This window comes from Odocoileus virginianus, chromosome 26 (assembly GCF_023699985.2).
Source record: "Odocoileus virginianus isolate 20LAN1187 ecotype Illinois chromosome 26, Ovbor_1.2, whole genome shotgun sequence".
Classification (NCBI taxonomy): Eukaryota; Metazoa; Chordata; class Mammalia; order Artiodactyla; family Cervidae; genus Odocoileus; species Odocoileus virginianus.
The window spans coordinates 13,058,395-13,077,245 of record NC_069699.1 but is presented as its reverse complement, the minus strand read 5'-3'; the positions used below and the strand labels follow the sequence as shown (position 1 = coordinate 13,077,245).

General features: G+C 45.9%; 2 long non-coding RNA genes across 5 annotated transcripts in view; one reads left to right on the top strand and one right to left on the bottom strand.

The window, feature by feature from the left end:
- LOC110145183 (uncharacterized) overlaps window positions 1-17,936 on the bottom strand; it is a 90,119-nt gene extending 72,183 nt beyond the window's left edge. For 2 of the 4 annotated variants that reach the window (XR_011483622.1, XR_011483621.1), the window contains exons 1-6: window positions 17,026-17,936; window positions 15,254-15,499; window positions 7,818-8,073; window positions 6,867-7,062; window positions 2,822-3,060; window positions 1,583-1,678 (exon numbers count right to left, since the gene is read on the bottom strand). This is a non-coding gene — a long non-coding RNA (uncharacterized lncRNA). The remainder of the gene's footprint in view (window positions 1-1,582; window positions 1,679-2,821; window positions 3,061-6,866; window positions 7,063-7,817; window positions 8,074-15,253; window positions 15,500-17,025) is intronic. The other 2 variants (XR_011483623.1, XR_011483624.1) reach the window with 2 other exon arrangements.
- Window positions 11,235-12,186, top strand: LOC110145186 (uncharacterized). Its single transcript, XR_002316124.2, has 2 exons — window positions 11,235-11,309; window positions 12,085-12,186. It is a non-coding gene; the product is annotated as an uncharacterized lncRNA (long non-coding RNA).
- Window positions 17,937-18,851: the final 915 nt, after the last annotated feature.

Sequence of the window (18,851 nt, the reverse complement as noted above, 5' to 3'; positions counted from 1 at the left end):
GCGGGGCAGCACTGTCATTTCTCTTCCTGGGATCAAAATCAGACAAATCTCCTGTTTGGCTTACCAGGCACTAAGTGGATAACACCAGTGAATGTCAGTGCAAATTACAGCTCCAGACTCCTGTCGGCGGCTTTGTGCTGCTTCTTGTCACTCTAATGCAAAGAGACAGCATGGAGCTGATAACAAGCCAGAGGGCTGGGGGATTGGAGAGGGTGGCTGTGTCAGGGACAGGAAAAATGCATGTTGGAGAGACTCAGAGGGTAAAAACCCACAGCTATGACTTCCTTGTCTGCCTCTAGGAAATGGGCATTTAAGGGTGTTAAATGCCTGGACAACACCTCTTGGGTTTTTACAAAACTGAACAGTAACCTCATCAGTTCATTCACCCACCCACCCACCCATGCATCCATCCATTCATCCATCACCCACCCATCCATCCATCCATTCATCCATCACCCAACCATCCATCCTCATCTGTTAATGAAAGTTGGACTGCCCTCTTAGCACACTGGGATTCTGAGGAATCATGGAGGCCTCCACCTACTGCTTGCAACATGTTTCCTGGGGTTGCTTCTAAGAAGTCTAAACAACTCTTGGGAGGAAACAACTGTCTTTCTAGCAAAAAAAAAAAAAAAAAAAATTTGCCTTAGGGCCTTTGAATTTTGTCTAAAACAGCCCAGTGACTGCTTAAAAACTCCAGTTCTACTCCATTAAATTGCATTTTCTTTTTTTTTTTAATTGCATTTTCTAAGCCAGTGGGTGTTACTGTTTTAGAGACCCCACTCAGCTGAGAGATAAGATCTTCCCTCCAGCTGGCTGTAGAAAGTCCTGCATTTTAGAGTGCCAGGAGTTGAGTGTGTCCATCTGTCTTGAAGCCTGCAAGGGTCAGCTCCCATTAATACACAGCCTCACTCTATCTCCACCCACATCACACACTGGAGGAACCAATGCAGTCAGAACAAGAAGCCAGGCCTTCCTACAGCTGTGCTGACAAGCTAGTATCTAAGGAACCAGAAACGGGGCCAAGAAGGTAACTGTATGCAACACACGTCCTGTACATCCTCGCAGGTTCCTCAGTGCCTGTTCCCTCTCTCACCTGATGTCCCACTTGCCCCTGGATACCCTCCACCTTGAACGCAGATTAAATTCCTCACCACAGGCATAGAGTCTGGCTTCCTGGGCAGTCATCAGGGGCTGGAGAATGCTAGGGAGCTAACTCCCCTTGGGGGTGAATGTTAACCTGGGAGGTAGAAGCAAAACAGGGCAGATACACTCCTCCACCTTCCATTCTCCCACAAATGACCCTGGAGCATGAGTCCTTCTTGCCGCCTTTCTGGACAAGCTCTGGGATGAGTAAACCTGGTGTCCCCTAGAAGCTCAGGGGGAACTCACAGTGAAACAAAATCACCACAGTAACGTGTTACATGGCATCGCACAGCTTTTTGTCCCATTTCTTGGTTTCCCTCGCCTCCATCCCCCTAGACTTGTACCTTCTAATCGAAACATTAGAACCTTAATCCTTGCTCAGGGTCAGCTTTCCAGAGGACCTAGACCAAGGCAGTAAATAATATCTGTTCAATACCTGCCATGCGCCCACAGGGACTCTGAGGATATTCAAAGCCGATTATGGAACTTGGAAAACTCATTCAGGAGAGCAGGACCTGTATCCCAAGGTCACCTAGAAAATCAGAAGCAGAATGGGAGTGAAACAGTTGAAACTGAGTGAAAAATTGCTGGTGAAAAAAAGAAAGAAAAGAGTGGGGAGAATGTAGTAGAGACGGGGTGGCGTTAGACCTGCTGGGGCCAATGAAGGCTTGTGTATTCCTGGAGATTTTTGATCAAGATTCCAAGCCCCCAACTTGGTCTCCAAATTGGGAAAGATGTCTGTTTTGGAGACTGAGTTAGCGTTTTTCTCCACAGCAGGGGTAATGAAAGAGTGAAGGAGGGACCTTCCACTACCAGTGTCCTGGCTCCCTACTGCTGCATGATAAATTACCCTAAAACTTAGCGGTTTAAAGCAGTACACATTGTCAGGGTTTTGACTTTAGCCACTGTGGTTTTGCCTTGCCTTTGTCTCATGGGTGGTAAAGTTGGGGCACCATTTCATATACTTATTCCCATTTGGTTATGTTTTTTTTTTTAAATCACAAATAATGCTTTTAATTATTTAGCTTCTTACAGTACTTACATAACAGAAACTCACAAGTCCATGTTGCTCTTATTTAGTCACTAGGTTGTGTCTGACTCTTTGTGACTCCATGGACTGCAGTCCCCCAGGATCCTCTGTTCATGGGATTTCCCAGGCAAGAAAACTGGAGTGGGTTGCCATTTGCTGCTCCAGGGTGGTTATCTTTTTTGGGGAAGTACTTGGTCAAATCTTTTGCCCATTTTTTTCTTGTGGATTGTTGGTATCTTTATCAATTTATGGCCACGAGTTACATATCCAAGATAAATCTTTGGCCAGATAAATAAATGGCAAATATTTATCCCCTCAAAAAAACAAAACAAAAACAAAAACCAGTGTGAACAATTAGTACCTCTCACTGACTCAATGGACATGAGTTTGAGTAAGCTCCAGGAGTTGGTGATGGACAGGGAAGCCTGGCGTGCTGCAGTCCGTGAGGTTGCAAAGAACTGGATGTGACTGAGCGACTGAACTGAACTGACTGATGGGTCCTGTGGGTCAGGAATTCAAGAGTAGTCTGGCTGGGTGGATCCAGCTATGATCTCCCACTAAGTGAAGGTCAGATGTGGGCTGGGCTGCAGTCAAGTGAATGTCTGACTGGAGCTGGAGGGTCTGGCCCCAGGATGCTTTGCTCACCTGGCCATTGGCGGGAGGCCTTAGCTTCTCTCCATGAAGACCTCTCCCCAAGGGCTGATTGAGTGTTCTTCTGATATCGTGGCTGGAGATCCAAGAGGCCGAAGCAGAGGCCACAGTGCCCTTCATGACACTTGGCTTCAGAAATCACACACGATTCTCTGCTTGGTGGCTGCACAGAAGCCATGCTGCAAGGCAGAGAGAGCACATCCAGGGCCATGGGGACAAGGAGGTTGAGGACCCTGCGGGGAGGAGGAGCGTTTTTGGAGACTGGATCATAACTGTGTCCTGGAACATCAGAGCTGGGGGTTCTTAGAGACCAGGTTCTGTTTCAACAACCTCGTGCAATAGCTGAGGAAACCAAAGGTCAGACATGAAGCAACTCACTTCAGGTCACTCAGTGAATCATCTTTTCATACTAAAACATGCCTGCAGGCAGAACATTTCTTGGAGCCATGTGAGAATCGTAGCTTATGGTCAATCAGAGTCACTATGCTGATGAGCAGTCAGAGGTGATGCTTTTAGATAAGAGCTGCTGAATTTGAATCCACTGCAAAGCTGATGACAGCAGTTCATTCATTCATTCATTCAAAATATATTTACTGAGTGCTTTTCTTGGGGTCTGGCAATGCTCCAGGTACTGGCATAGAGGTAAGCAAAAACATGCTCCTGCTCTCATGGACCTTACAGACATGCAGTGTGTAGTCTCATGGATAATGGAACTATTACAACCATGGCAAGTACTTGGAAGAAGAGGTTGAAGCACTGGGAGAACACAGAATACTAAGTTTGTCCCAGCCAAGGAAGCGTCTCCAAGGAAGAGATGATTCAATGATCACTTGACAGGCTCAAAGTGAGTTCCACTAACAATGAGACGATGATTTTTGTTCACAATTTGTTTTTCAGCTATTGTGTTTTCCACCTCCAGATGTTCCACTTGAGTTTCTTTTATATCTTCTATTTCTCTCATAATTGAGCTCATGGTTTCCTTTAACATCCTAGAATATATTTATAAGATTTATCATAGCGATTTTAACATCTTTGCCTGCCAGTTTCATCATCTCTGCCATTTCTGGGCATATTTCTATTTTTTTCCTCCCAGTTATAAGTCATATTTTCCTGCTGTTTGTCACGCCTAGTGATTTTCTATTGGATGCTAGGTAATGGACATTTTACAGTATTAGGTATCAGATTTTGTTTGATTCCTGGAGAGAGTATTGGACTTTGCTCTGGCTCACAGTTACTTGGAAACAGTTTAATCTTTTCAGGGCTTGCGTTTCAACTTTGTCCAGAAAAACATTTAGTCGAGGACTAATTTAGCACTGTGATCAAGGCAATACCCTCTGAGGACACAACCCATGTGATACAGGGTCTGCACTTTGGCTGGTGAGAATGCCAATGATTTGCAGCCCTGTAAAAACTCCAGAAATTGGTTCATCTGCTCCTTTTAGATGGTTCTTTTTCTTGCCTCAAGGAATTTTTTCACATGCAGTCAATGATCAGGGATCAAAGACGAGGTTTCTAACGAGACAACGGAGTTTTTCCCCATGTGTAGAATTCCCTTCTCTCTGGCACTCTGCCCTGAAAATGTGAAAGTCCTTGGTCTCCAACAACTCTGAACTCTGCTTCAGTCCACAAGCCCATCAGCTTCATTTGAGTTCCTCTAGACAATGAGCTGGTGCCATTGCCGGAGGCACCTTGCTAGCTTCCCTTCACAGTCTTGCCTTGACTGTCGTCCAACGTTGTCCGTTTCATATACTTTTATCAATGTTGTTTCATATACTTTTTCTGGTTATCTAGTTATTTAAGGCAAGGATATATATCTACTCCCTGTGACTGATATGACATATCAGTCTTTAACTTTTTTTTTTTAGTCTTTAAATGACTTTACTGAAGCATAATTGGTAAAATAAATTGAATACATTTAAAGTGTAAAATGGGCAAGCCTTGACACATGAAATCATCACCACATTGAAGACAACAAACACATCCATCACCTGTTTTATGATCTGTCCTTCTGGTTCCCCGGACCTTTCCTCCCAGGCAACCACTGATCTGCTTTTAGCTACAACAGATTAGTTTTTATTTTCTAAAGTTTTATATAAATTTCTTTTTGTCTGGCTTCATTCAATCAGCATAATTATTTTGACTCATGCATCTGTTGTTTATATCACTAGTTTCTCCTTGTTCGTTGCCAAGTAATATTCCAATGTATGGATATACCACAATCTGTTTGGCTATTCATTTATACCATGTTCATTTATTCATTACTGATGGGCATTTGGATTGTTTCAGTTGTGGCTATCACACATAAAACTGTTATAAACATTTATGTAAGAGTCTTTATATGGACATGTGTTTTCTTTTTTCTTGGATAAGTACCTAGGGATAGAACATATGGTAGGTGTATGTATAAATTTTAAAGAAACTGTTTTCTAATGGCATTTGTTTTAGAGCCAGTTTTTGTTTTCTTTGTTTTTGGACCCATGTGGTGGTGTGGTAAAGTTAAGATGTTTCCATATAAACGTTCAATTTCTCTTATGCTGAAGCAGTGAGCAACTGTCATATTGATTAGTCTCAGCCCTCACCTGTTTGGAAGGTAGACCTTCACCACAAGGTGGGAAAAGATAAGAATACAAGGGGCTCCCAGCCTAGCTGACAGCAGTGGGAAAAAAGACAGAACACTGGAATTTTTTTTTTTTTTTTTGCTTTGAGGCATTTAAACAAAAATTAAAGTGAAATTTGTTCTTTTTGGATAGTCCATCCTTTCCCTATGATTTTTGAAAACATAAAATGTTGGAAAACTTAGGTCAGAGCTGTTTTTTGGAGTTTTGAGCTATCTCCTTGATGTGTGGGCTCTGAAGCTCCTGTCTGTGAATGAATTCACCCTTTGTTTCACCTTTCCCTGCTGAACAATGCTGGTGAATTAGAAGGAGATATCCAGTAGGGATAAGTAGCTTTTCTTTGATCCGCACACAAATCGAGCTCCATTTAGCCAACAGAGGAACGGGATTCACAAACGCCCATGTGGCTCTGAACCCATGACATATTTAATAGGATGGGCAGCAGCAGTGTAATCCATCCCAACCACCTCGTTCCACCTTCTTCAATGTCCAACACACATGGATTCTCTTAAAGGAGTTTCCTAACGGCAGGCAATATTGTTATCCTTCTGCTAATATCTCACACAATGTGAGATGTCTGGCACTTGGCAATATTATTTCACTGCAGAGACCCTTGAAAGCCACATGATCCCTAGGGTGATGGAGAGGAATAGAAGATGGGGAGAGAGTGCCCAGGTGGCTTCAGCCTCCTCTGTCCTCCTAACAGTGCAGAAGCAACTGGAGATCAGAGGCCCAGGGCCCTTGGGGGCTGCTGGCACCTGCCAATGCCCTCAGAGCAGGTGGCAGCGTCTCTGGAAAGGGCAGTCACCATCCCCAAGAAGCAGTCTGCCTCTGACTCTGTGGCTGGCCCAGCTCACAATACAGCTTAAGGATGTTCGTGTCCATGTTTATTAAAGACCTGGGACAGAAAGGGGCTCCTCTGGTGGCTCAGACAGTAAAGAATCTGCCCACAATGCAGGAGACCCAGGTTCCATCCCTGGGTCGGGAAGATCCCCTGGAGAAGGGAATGGCAACCCACTCCAGTATTCTTGCCTGGAGGATCCCACGAACAGAGGAGCCTGGCGGGCTACAGTCCATGGGATCACAACAAGTCAGACACAACTGAGCGACTAACACCTTCACTGGCGTGATCCCCTCACACCCTTTTCTTAACTGGCCCTTTAAATCTTCAGTTGTGTGATGTGGGCTGAGGCCAGGGACAGGGTCCCTATTGATTATTGTTTCTCTTGTTGGGTTTAGGTTTTACTCTTAATAAGGATGCTGCTCCCTGTTTTGTTAGGTGGGGCTCCACCTCCCACCTTCCCGACCACAGACATAAACTTGTTTGCACTGAGCCTTCTGGGTCCTGCAGCCACCCCATCCATGCTGGCCATGTGCCCCAAGATGTGGGCCACTGATGCCAGCATGGGATTGAGCCTCCTCACCTGGGCACACGGCACACTCTGGAAGCTGGTTGATACAAGTGATGAGTCAGGCTCAGCTGACAGTGATGTCACAACAGATGGCTGTTTGGAGAAAGGTAAGCCAACTGCCACCAAGTATCCTGGTTCTCTGGCAGGTGATGGGCAGAAGACCGAAGGCATCTCCTTGGCTTCCTCCTGCTTAGACAGCCTGGTTGTGCTGGAGAAATAAACATGCAATTGATTTTGTTGCCTCCACACCCTTGGTACTGTGGCTGAATGGCTGTGGTTGTCATGGCAGCGAGCAACATTTTTGTTATCATCTGTGGCCTTTTTCTCTCCCCTGGGAGATGTCTGACATGATTCCGGTTCTCCACGCTGGTTCTGTTCCTTGTATTTTGGGGGATGGATGCTTCCTCCTTACCTCTGATTGGGGAGAATTTCCATTGGTTTGGAGAGACTGGCTGACGTGTGGGAAAGATGGGGGTGAGGTGAGAAAAGAGAATCGAAGGAGGGACAAAATTTTGTATGTGAGTGGAGGGAAGATTGGAGCAAGGCGACAGGTTGTCCCTGGGTGACAGAGGGGAACGGAAAAGGAAATAAGGGAGCTGGGGACAGACAGAAGTGGAAAGGGACAGAGGGAGGAGGCGCACGTGGAGTGGAGGACATCCCGTCCTCAGACACAGAGACTCTCGGCTGCGGCTGTCAGAGCCCCTCCTGTCTCCTCACACGGGCTCGTCCACTGTCCGCTGCCCCCTAGCAGCCCCAAAGCCTCCGGAGGGCAGTGCAGCCTTCTCCTCTGACCCCAGCCCACTGGCTTCACCATGCGCCTCATAATATCAGGCAATTCAGTGCTGGATGAATTAACGCATGGATGGACATTCAAATGCTTTTTAAGATTGAAATCACTGAATAAGGCTTTGGGGGACTGATGGAAGGGAATCAAAATCCCTAGTGACAGATGGTCAGACTCACCTGCCAGCTCATGGATTTGCGTGGAGAAAGGCAGCTTTGAAGATGAGTGGAGGGAGATACAGTATTGGCTGGTCAGAGGGCACTGCTCTTTGAGGGAAATTCCTCCCCAGTTCTGGGCACCCGCCTGAGACTGCCCTTCTGATGCACTAATTATGGCGGAAGCAAAGCAGGTGTCACTGGCCGAGGTGGTGAGTCAGCTTGCCTGGTGTCTTCATCTCCAAAGCAGCCCTGTGCTGAGATGCCTCAGGCTCCTGCCCTACAGGATGGGGAACGAGACTTGGAAACAGTGGCTTCTTATCACAGTCGTTGTAGGGTGCCGTCAGGTGACAACTGTGACTGCGTGTCCCCACTGTGGTCCCAGGGTACCTCTTGGAAAACATATCCTGGCTGCCCTGGGCACAGACCCTTCTTGCAGACTCCTTGGAAAGGAATGATGATGAGGACAGGGTGAAATGAGAAAGGATAGGGGAGGATGTCTCTGGGCTTGCCTCATGGGAATGCTTCATCTAAAAGGATGGCCTTTGTGTTCCTTCTGATATGGTCAGAGCTATGCGTAGCCTTGCACCTGAGCCCAGCCCTAGGCAGAGCAAAAGGTTTACAACAGAAAATCCCAGCTTATGTCTAGTGCTGGCAGTTACAAATCTATGGGAACAAATAGGGAAACTGACCCATGTTAAACAAACTCACAGGGGACTGATGGATAAACCTGAATGCTACTTAGTTGTGCGGCATTCTTCAGGTTCTTTGGAATCTGAAAATCCGCCCTGGTAAATAGACCTTCTGTAGGACTAATGACGTGACACTGTCTATTAAAGAAAAGTGTCCATTAAGCCTTATTCCCAAGAAAGGTAGGAAATGGGGCAGGGAACAAGTCTGCTCTTCTTTGCACTTGTTAATTCTTGCTTTTTGACTCAAGCAAAGGAACTTGATTAGAGGGCGAAATAAATTTTTACTAAATGTCAATCCTAGTATTTTCTTTTTGGATGTAACTATGATTATTAGTTATCATATGATTAGACCTCCCCCCACCGGGTGGAGATCTGGGTAAAGCTGGCTTGAGTCATCAGACCCATGACCTTCAGAAGCCAAGGGCCTCCACCATGATCTCTGCACGTCCTCAGGGGCTGCTGTGGTCATGGCTCCTTCTGTCTTCCCATGCCCTGCCCTGGCCTGCCTTTTGCTCATATGTGTGCGGTCGTTACTCTGTGCTATTTCATGCCACAACTCTCATCAAGGATATCAAGGTTCTCTCTCACACAGAATATCTGTGAGCTGAGCAGAATGTGTCAATTATTACAGGAGTGAAAGGGCTAGAAGGGGAGAACAGATTTCTATCACAGCAGCACAACTTCAAAATCCAACAGAAGAGCATCTCTGATCTTCACGCAGCCTCTGGTCCCTGACATGGACACTTGCCCGCTCCCTCCCACCTCTCTCCATCTTGCCCTTTCCCCTGTTCCTTCTTCCTCTCTCCTTTATGCTCTCCCACACTCTCCTAGTGGTTAAAAAATGCCTCCCACATTTTGGGCTTTTTTTTTTTTTTTTTTTTTTTGTACATCAGAGTGGTTTCAATATCAAGACCTCACATTTACCCCAAGCATGTATTAAGGTCTTTTTTTCTCTCCAAACAAAGGTAGTCCCCACACCCAAGAAACACACCCACGCTGCTAGGATAACAGAGACATTGTATCTCCTTTCCAAAACAAATCCTACTGCACTTCTCCACTTTAGTTTCCTCTAAGCACAAGAAGGGTTTAGCTGTGATCAGCTCATCCCGTGCTACACCTTTTAGACAAGTCTGCTGACCAACTCCTGTCTGTTACTTCCAGGCTATTTGTGGGAGAAGCCACCTATGAGATCTTCAACAAATACTTAAACTCCCCAAGCCGCCTGGGGGACGGAAATGACAGATAACATACAAAGCTGTTACAAAGATCAACTAATGGACTTCCCTCATGGTCCAGTGGTTAAGAATCTGCCTTGCAATGCAGGGGACAGGGTTTGATCCCTGGTCCAAGAAGATTCCACATGCCACAAGGCAGCTAAGTTTGTGCACCACAACTACAGAAGCCCGTGCACCCTGGAGCCTTTAAGCTGAAACTACTAAACCTCTGCCCCTTCTCCACAACAAGAGAAGCCACCACACAGAGAAGCATGTACACCACAACTAGATAATAGCCCCTGCTTCCCGGCTGGCTCAACGGTGAAGAGTCCACCTGTGATGCAGGAGACGCTGGAGACCTGAGTTCGATCCCTGGGTCAGGAAGATCCCCTGTAGGAGGGCATGGCAACCCACCCCAGTATCCTTGCCTGGAGAATCCCATGGACAGAGGAGCCTGGCGGGCTACAGTCCATGCGGAAGCAAAGAGTCGGACACAACTGAAGTGATTGAGCACGCACGCCGCAAATAGAGAAAGCTCACACAGAGCAACGAAGACCCAGTGCCGCCAAAAATAAATTAATTAAAAAAAAAAGATCAAGTAACATGAAGAGTGTGAAAATGCTTTCTCAGCGACAGAGCCCAATGAAGCTTATGATTGGTTACTCATGGGGCCATGCTAGCCAGGGACCCAAGCAAGGCGGCCACTGGTTGTCCAAGTCATTGTGTGTCTTCCTTTCTTGGTAATGTCAGCTTGACTGATGCACTAGTCCAAACACTCTGGGGCAACAGTTGTTGTGTATAAAGAGCACCTGATGAATACAGAACTAGCTGTCCTGCCAGAGGTAGAGCGTCTCAGCCTACGGAAAGTCTCTATTTGAAGAACACAGAAATGCCCATGTGCCTGCATGCAATCCTTGCCTCTGAGCGTCTTATAATTTATAGCAAGCACCACTTTTCAAAAACTATTCTTCTACTTTTACTTCATTACACAAACAATAATTGTAGATTATTAAAAACAACAGTGGGAAAGAGAGAGACTTATTTGCAGCCCCTCATTCAGAGAAAATCACTATAGTGCTCTAGTGTCAACGCAGCCTAATTTTTTTTTTTCTGTGTGTTGGTGTGAACTTCTCCATAACATTTTGCTGCACAGTAGATCATACTTCTTTTATTTTTCTCATAAATGAAGCCTATCTCAGTCACCCACCTTTTAGATTCATTCACTCACTCAACAGATATCAACTGAATGCTTACGATGTGCTAGGCACTCTTCCAGGTGCTGGGGAAACAGCAGTGAGAGAACAAACATCTCTGCCCTTGTCCAGCTGACCTTCTAATTGGGGCAGACAGACAAATAAACAAATAAGAAAAGTAGTACAGCGTGTGGAGATAAAAGACATGAACATATCGCAACAGGGGAAAGGGCTTTGGGAGTGTCTCGTACTAAGTCACTTCAGTTGTGTTCAACTCTTTGTGACCTCACGGACTGTAAACCGCCAGGCTCCTCTGTCCATGGGATTCTCCAGGCAAGAGTACTGGAGTGGGTTGCCATGCCCTCCTCCGGGGGATCTTCCTGACCCAGGAATTAAATCCACATCTCTTATTGGCAGGTGGGTTCTTTACCACTAGCGCTACCTGGGAGTGTTGGGCAGGCAGAAATTTTAAATGAGGGTGCTCAGGGAGAGCCTGAAAGCCACAACCTGAGGAGACAAAGAACTAAGCCATCTGGAGACCCCACGGCAGGGTGTTCCAGCAGAGGGAACGGCACGCGCCAAAGCCCTGGTGTGGAAGCGTGCCAGGCACGTCCTCGGAACAGTAGGGAGGTTGGTGTGGCTGGAAGAGAGTGACAGAGTAGATGGGGAGTGGGAGGCGAGACAGGGAGCTCACACAGCCTGACAGTGCGGCGCCTTGACAGCCAGAGTAAGGGTCAGGCGGTTCTCCGATGGTACCCTACTGGGGGACTGGAGTGTCACTACTGGGAGGTTGGAGTTACACCATCTGACTTAACCTTGAGGTTAAAATACAGGTGCGGGAAGGTAGGAGCAGGGGGCCAGGGACGAGGCGACTGTAATAGAGATGCTAGTTATTTGGACCAGGAGGGTGTCAGAGGTGGTGAGGTGAGATGGTGCCTTGATATATTTGAAGATGGAACTGAAACATGAGATGGAGGAGGAAGGTTGAAGGTGATTCCAAGGTCACCCTGAGGCATCATTTAGAGAATGGAGAGCTGGGGAAGACTGCGGGAGGCCCCAGGGTAGGGAGGCATATCAAAGTTGGTTTTAACATGTTAAGTAGCCAGATGGAGGGGTCCCAGAAGGAGAGGAGAGAATGGACTTGAGAAAATATTTGAGGCGACAACAACAGCTGAAAACTTCCCTAACACAGGAAAGGAAACAGTCACCCAAGTCCAGGAGGCACAGACAGTCCTAGGCAGGATAAACTCCAGGAACGCGCCAAGACACACAGTAATCACACTGACAAAAACTAGAGAGGAAGAAAAAAGTATTAAAAGGAACAAAGGCAAGGCAACAAATAACTTACAAGGCAACTTCCATCATGTATTAGCTGATTTCTCAGCAGAAACTCTGCAGGCCAGAAGGGTGTGGCACAATATATTTAAAGTGATGAAAGGGAATAACCTACAACCAAGGATGCTCTACTCAGCAAGGCTCTCATTCAGATTCGATGGAAAAATCAAAACTTTTATAGACAAACAAAAGCCAAGAGAATTCAGCACCACGAGACCAGCTTTACAATACACAGTAAAGGAAATTCTCTAGGTGCAAAAGAAAAGGCCATGACTAAAAACAAGAAAATTACAAATGAAAAAGCTCACCAGAAAAAGGCAAGCATACAGCAGAGGTAGGAAATGACCTCCACACAAATATGATATCAAAACGAGCAATTGTGAGATAATGAGAGCACAAATGCAGGATACTGAAATGCATTTGAAATGGAGAGATCATCAATTTAAAACAATCTTGTTTATGTATAGACTGCCATATCAAAACCTCATGGTAGCAAAAAACCAAATATCTATAACAGACAAAAGAAAACGGGATCCAAACACAACGCCAAGGTGAGTCATTAAATCACAAGAGAACAAAAGATGACAGGGAGAAAAAAAACCTACAAAAACAAATCCAAAACAGCTAACAAAATGTGTCAATAAGAACAGACATATCAATAATTATCCTAAATGTAAATGGATTAAATGCTCCAACCAAAAGATACAGACTGGCAGAATAGAAACAAAAGCAAGACCCATGGACATGCTGTCTCCAAGAGACCCACTTCAGATCTAGGGACACATACAGGCTGAAAGTGAGGGATGATAAAAGGTATTCCAAGCAAATGGAAATCAAAAGAAAGCTGGAGTGAATGAATGGCTTTTATATCAGACGAAACAAATTTTAAAATAAAGACTGTCACAAGAGACAAAGAAGGATTTATATAAATAAGTTTTTGCCTGCTGATAACAGCATAAGAAAAGTTTTCGCTCACTTGTGTTTTTGTCTTGATGCTGGAATTCAAGTGAGGAATTAACAGAAGGCTTTTTTTTAAATTAATTTTTATTAGTTGGAGGCTAATTTACTTTACAATATTGTAGTGGTTTTTGTCATACATTGACATGAATTAGCCATGGAGTTACATGTATTCCCCATCCCGATCCCTAACAGAAGGTTCTTAGTGATAGTCGTTTATTGCAATAGGATGATGCAATGGGTGACAGAGCCCAGCAGGTTGTAGGCACCTATTTTCTACACAATCACCAAAAATATCTGTTTGGCTTTAGAAAGAGGAAATGTATGAAATTATCAAGCTTTGTGAAGCTTGGACAAACCTAAGTATAAGCTTAGGACAAAGCTGCTGCCTAGCTTGGAGAAGCTGGAATTGTAGGTACCCACAGAAGTTTGGATAAGCACTAACTCATAAGTGTACATTGAAAGTGACTTTGATCCAAAACTGCTTTTCAAAACTTCTCATTTCCCCCTGAGAACCATTCTAAAGAACTGCTCTCTGTCCATTTCTGAGAGAAGATGATTTGTGTACACAATCATCAACCTTAAGTTCTTTCTACTAGTCAAATGGAGCCATATACACGAAAAGTCTTATATGTTTACATTTACACAGCCGTTCTAGGATTTGATTTGTTTATCCCTGAATTCCCATTCTCTTTAAGAAAATCCTTTAGCATATTGTTATAGGCATCAGGGGCTTATATAGACAGAACATCTTCAGTAAGCCTTAAAGACTCACGTAGCACTCATACCAAATCATTTGGACTGGACCCACAAAGATATTTTCTTTCATAACTTAACCATATGCATATATTAAAAAAAAGTTTATGTAAAGCAGAAAGAAGGAAAAGAGAGGGAGAGAAAGAAAAGGGAGAGCATGAGACATTTTCTTTGCGCTCACTCCCTGACAGTGAAGTGTTGCTTATTTTAAAAAGAGGGCCCAGAATGTTAAGGGGTTTGAGAGGCGCCAGCGAATCACATTCCCTTTCTCACATCCTCACTTGAGCCCTGAACCAACTGAGTCATAAACAAAGGTATATAGTAGGGCAGAGGGGACCAGAAGGTCACTGACACAGAGAGAACTGAAGTTGGAGAGACACGACTGTATTGGCTACACGTCCTTCCAGACGCTGAATCCCAGAGTGAGGCATCTCACTCAACCCCCTGTGGCAGAACTGGACCAAATGGCCTGTTCTGTGAGATTTACAACATGGGAGAGCAGACCCAAGAGGGTTTCAGTGATTCTGCCCAGCTTCTTCTCCTTCCAAACTCACGCTCCAAGCCCCTCCCTCCCGGGAGGGTGACAAGGATGGGGGCTGGAGGAATGGAGGGAGTCCAGGGGTGTCATACCAGGCGCACTGCCCTGCCTCCACTGGGATGGAAGCATCTTGGGGAAATAAGCTACCCCACCCACTCCGTCCCCCACCAACACACACCTTCTGAAAGACAAAAGGGTCCCTTTAGACCCTTGGAAGTGGTGATTCACTCTTCCAGTGAATCACCAGGGGGCCCTGCACAGCTCTTGTCAGGACAATGAAACACCAGACACCAGGTCATGTGCTGACACTGCTATTCAGAGAGAGATGTGGGTGTACACACGCGTGCACACACACACACACGCAGGATCATGCCACATGATCATGGTATAGTTTACAACTGCTCCTTTCACTTGATAACATATCTGGACTCTGCCTTCAGTAAATATACTTTTACGAAATCATCTTAATAGCCAAATATCACCCCACTGTGTGGTATACCTGTCATTTGGTCACCAACCTCCTATTGTTCCCAGTCCTTTGCTACTATTAAAAACAAACAAAAAATTTTAAAAAGAAACATTGTCTGAACCTTCTTACAGCCAAATCGGTTTACATGCTTGATTCTAAAGATACATGCCTGAAATTGGAATTGCTGGATTAAAGGGAAGGCATGTTTTTAATACAATGGGTTACATTTTGCAAAAGGCTGCATTCGATGCCACTGTGACAATCCAACACACAAAGGACAGAGAGTAGGCAAAAGAGCTAGTTTACCTGAAGACTGTGGACACGTCCCCCACAGGCCCTTGCACCATGCTGGGTTCCACAGGCCCTCCGCTCACTGTGTGTGGACCAGCGAGCTGAAAGAACCCATGGGGAGGGACACTAGGTCTGGGCCTTCTGCACGTGACAAAGGCAAGTGCATCTTCAAGGGTGAGCAGGGGCCTCTCCTGGTTGGTTCAGGTGACACGGTGGGTCCCGGGCCAGCTGCCCATGCTCTTCCTCTGTGCCCGAAATGATCTAAAGTCAGAAAAACAACATCTGGTTTCATTTCTCATGAGTGTCTCCCAGATGACCCACTCCCAGCTATCTGTGGGCTCAAGGATACATGTGGCATTTGCTTTGTCCCCAAGTCCGTGCCTGGAACCTGGACCCTCATTTGCCGTTTTCACATTCAACGACTCATGGAATGTGTGTGCCTCTTTGGAGGGCACTTCTGAATAGTTGTTGAGCTCACGGGCTAATATTTTCAATGCAGCACCTCTAAAGACAACCTGAATACACACAGGCCCATGGCAGGAGCGGACTGCTGATGCTCCTGATCACAGGAACGGTTTTCTGTGGCTGAGGCCAAATTCTAATGAAGGGTTTTCAGGTTCTCAGGACTAGAATTGAGGCAGGGTCTCACTGTGCCCAGGGAAGTCGGGCCCCGAGAACAGGGAGGTGGGCTCTACAAAAGAAGGCCCCCCAGAGTGTGGTAGAGAGCTTAGGGGTAAAACAGCCCCCATTCAAAGCTCAGTAGTGTGGGCAAGTCACCTGACCTCCCCGCACCTCAGAGTCCTCAGCTGGAAATAAGGGAGTCAGGCCCGGGATAGTGTAAGGGTCTGACTGAGAAAGGTGCATATAATTACAGGGTAAGTGCCTGCTAAGAGGTAGACGTCATTCCAGCATCAATATGACCAAATAGAGACAATAAGATCCCAAAGAAACAGATTTTAAAAAAACCACTTGACAGGGAAGAAGGAGAGTCAAGTTAAGGATGTGGGGTTAAGGGATATGAACTACTATGTATAAAATAGATAAGCAAGAAGGGTATATTGATGGGAATTATAGCCATTATCTTGTAATCACTTAGTGGAGTACAACCTATAAAAATACTGAGTCATTATACTGCATACCTGAACCCAACATAATATTGTAAATCAACTACACTTCAATAAAAATAAGAAGGATCATTGAACATCTCTCACATCCCTATATGCCCAGGGCGTAGACACAGTCAGCACTCGGTAAACATTTGAGGACTCAGATGAATGAATATGGGCCAGGTCACGTCAGTCACGTAGGAAGCAACAGTGAGGAGCTGGTCCCTGGAGAAGCTAAGAAGATTTCTGTGACAATACTACTACTCATAATAAAAGTAGCAGAGGATGATACGACACTCAGATGCCTGACACTACACCTCACATCAGCCCTGGAAGGTGACACTTGGCCTCCATTCACAGAGGAGGAAACTGAGGCACAAGTCAGGTAACTGGCCCCGTGTCGTGCAGTTCATGATGGCGGAGCAGCGTCCTTGTCTGCATCCCGGGGCAGGAGGATGGCAGGCTTGAGTCTCTGCTGCTTGGCAAAGGAGGCTGTGAGCAAGGAGAGTGAACTCAGCTCAGGGTGGAAGGCGGGGAGGCCCAGGGCTCAGAATGATGGCACCAGCCCATGCAGGATGGGCAGAATGGGCTGTGACAACACAGAGAGGTGGTGGAATAGAAAAACACCAGGAGAGCCACTTTCATCCCCGAACTGTAGAACAGGAGGACACGGTTACTCACAGTATGCCGGAACCTGTTCTCAGGGCTTCACACACATTCACTCTCTCAATCCTCCCAGCCTAATGGACCGCAAGCCTTCTGGTTTGCGCGGTGAGCTGTGGTTTGCATCACTTTTGTCATCCAGGTGACTGATCTGAGCTAGAACAATGACACACGGCTATTTGGAAGATCTCTACTATGGACCATCCTACTGTACACAAATGGCATGCCTATTATAAATCTCAGGTCCTTTTTCTCCCAAAGTCTTAGAATGCAGTTTTGTTCATGTGAAGTTTCTTAGGGGCATTTTTATCATGTGTTTGTGTCTGTGTGTGTGTGTGTGTGTGTGTGTGTGTGTGTTAGTTGCTCAGGAGTGTCCTACTCTTTGTGACCTTATGGAGTGTCGCCCACCAGGTTCCTCTGTCCATTGGATTCTCCAGGCAAGAATACTAGAGTGGGTTGCCATTCCCTTCTTCAGGGGATCTTCCCGACCCAGGGATTGAGCCTGTGTCTCCTGCATTGCAGCTGGATTCTTTACCATCTGGGCCACTAGGGAACCCACTTTATGACCTCAGTTCAGTCAGTTCGGTCGCTCAGTCGTGTCCGACTCTTTGCGACCCCATGGACTGCAACATGCCAGGCCTCCCTGTCCATCACCAACTCCCGGAGTTTACTCAAACTCATGTCCATCCAACCATCTCATCCTCTGTCATCCCCTTCTCCTTTTGCCTTCAATCTTTCCCAGCATCAGGGTCTTTTCAAATGAGTCAGCTCTTCCCATCAGGTAGCCAAAGTATTGGAGTTTCAGCTTCAACATCAGTCCTTCCAATGAGTATTCAGGGATGATTTCCTTTAGGAAGGACTGGTTGGATCTCCTTTCAGTCCAAGGGATTCTCAAGAGTCTTCTCCAACACCACAGTTCAAAAGCGTCAATTCTTCGGTGCTCAGCTTTCTTTACAGTCCAACTCTCACATCCATACATGACTACTGGAAAAACCATAGCCTTGACTAGACAGACCTTTGTTGGCAAAGTAATGTCTCTGCTTTTAATATGCTGTCTAGGCTGGTCATAACTTTTCTTCCAAGGAGTAAGCATCCTTTTATTTCATGGCTGCAATTACCATCTGCAGTGATTTTGGAGCCCAGAAAAATAAAGTCAGCCACTGTTTCCACTGTTTCCCCATCTATTTGCCATGAAGTGATGGGACCGGATGCCATGATCTTAGTTTTCTGAATGTTGAGCTTTAAGCCAACTTTTTCACTCTCCTCTTTCACTTTCATCAAGAGGCTCTTTAGTTCTTCTTTGCTTTCTGCCATAAGGGTGGTGTCATTTGCATATCTGAGGTTATTGATATTTCTCCCAGCAATCTTGATTCCATCTTGTGCTTCTTCCAGCCCAGTGTTTCTCATGATGTACTTTGCATATAAGTTAAATAAGCAGGGTGACAGTATACAGGCTTGACGTACTCCTTTTCCTATTTGGAACCAGTCTGTGGTTCCATGTCCAGTTCTAACTGTTACTTCCTGACCTGCATACGCCTCTACTGAGGACAAACAGGAAAAATATCAGCACCAACAAAGTCCTCCCAACATGGTCAAAGATTCTTGGATGGGGGACCACCAGGGGACATGGTGGGGTCGCTGAGCCCCACATTGGGGAAGTGGAGCCACTTGCTCCCCAATTTGCTTAGACGATGGTGGTCAGGACCCAGCCTGAGTCTTGGCAAGCTCCTAGGGTGTGGCCAGCCTCGTCAGCTGGGATGCCTGCCAACCATCCCCAGGGACGGCTGGGTGAAGGGTGTCCCAGGGGAGTCTCGCCCATTACTGGTGGCTGACCCGTGAAGTGG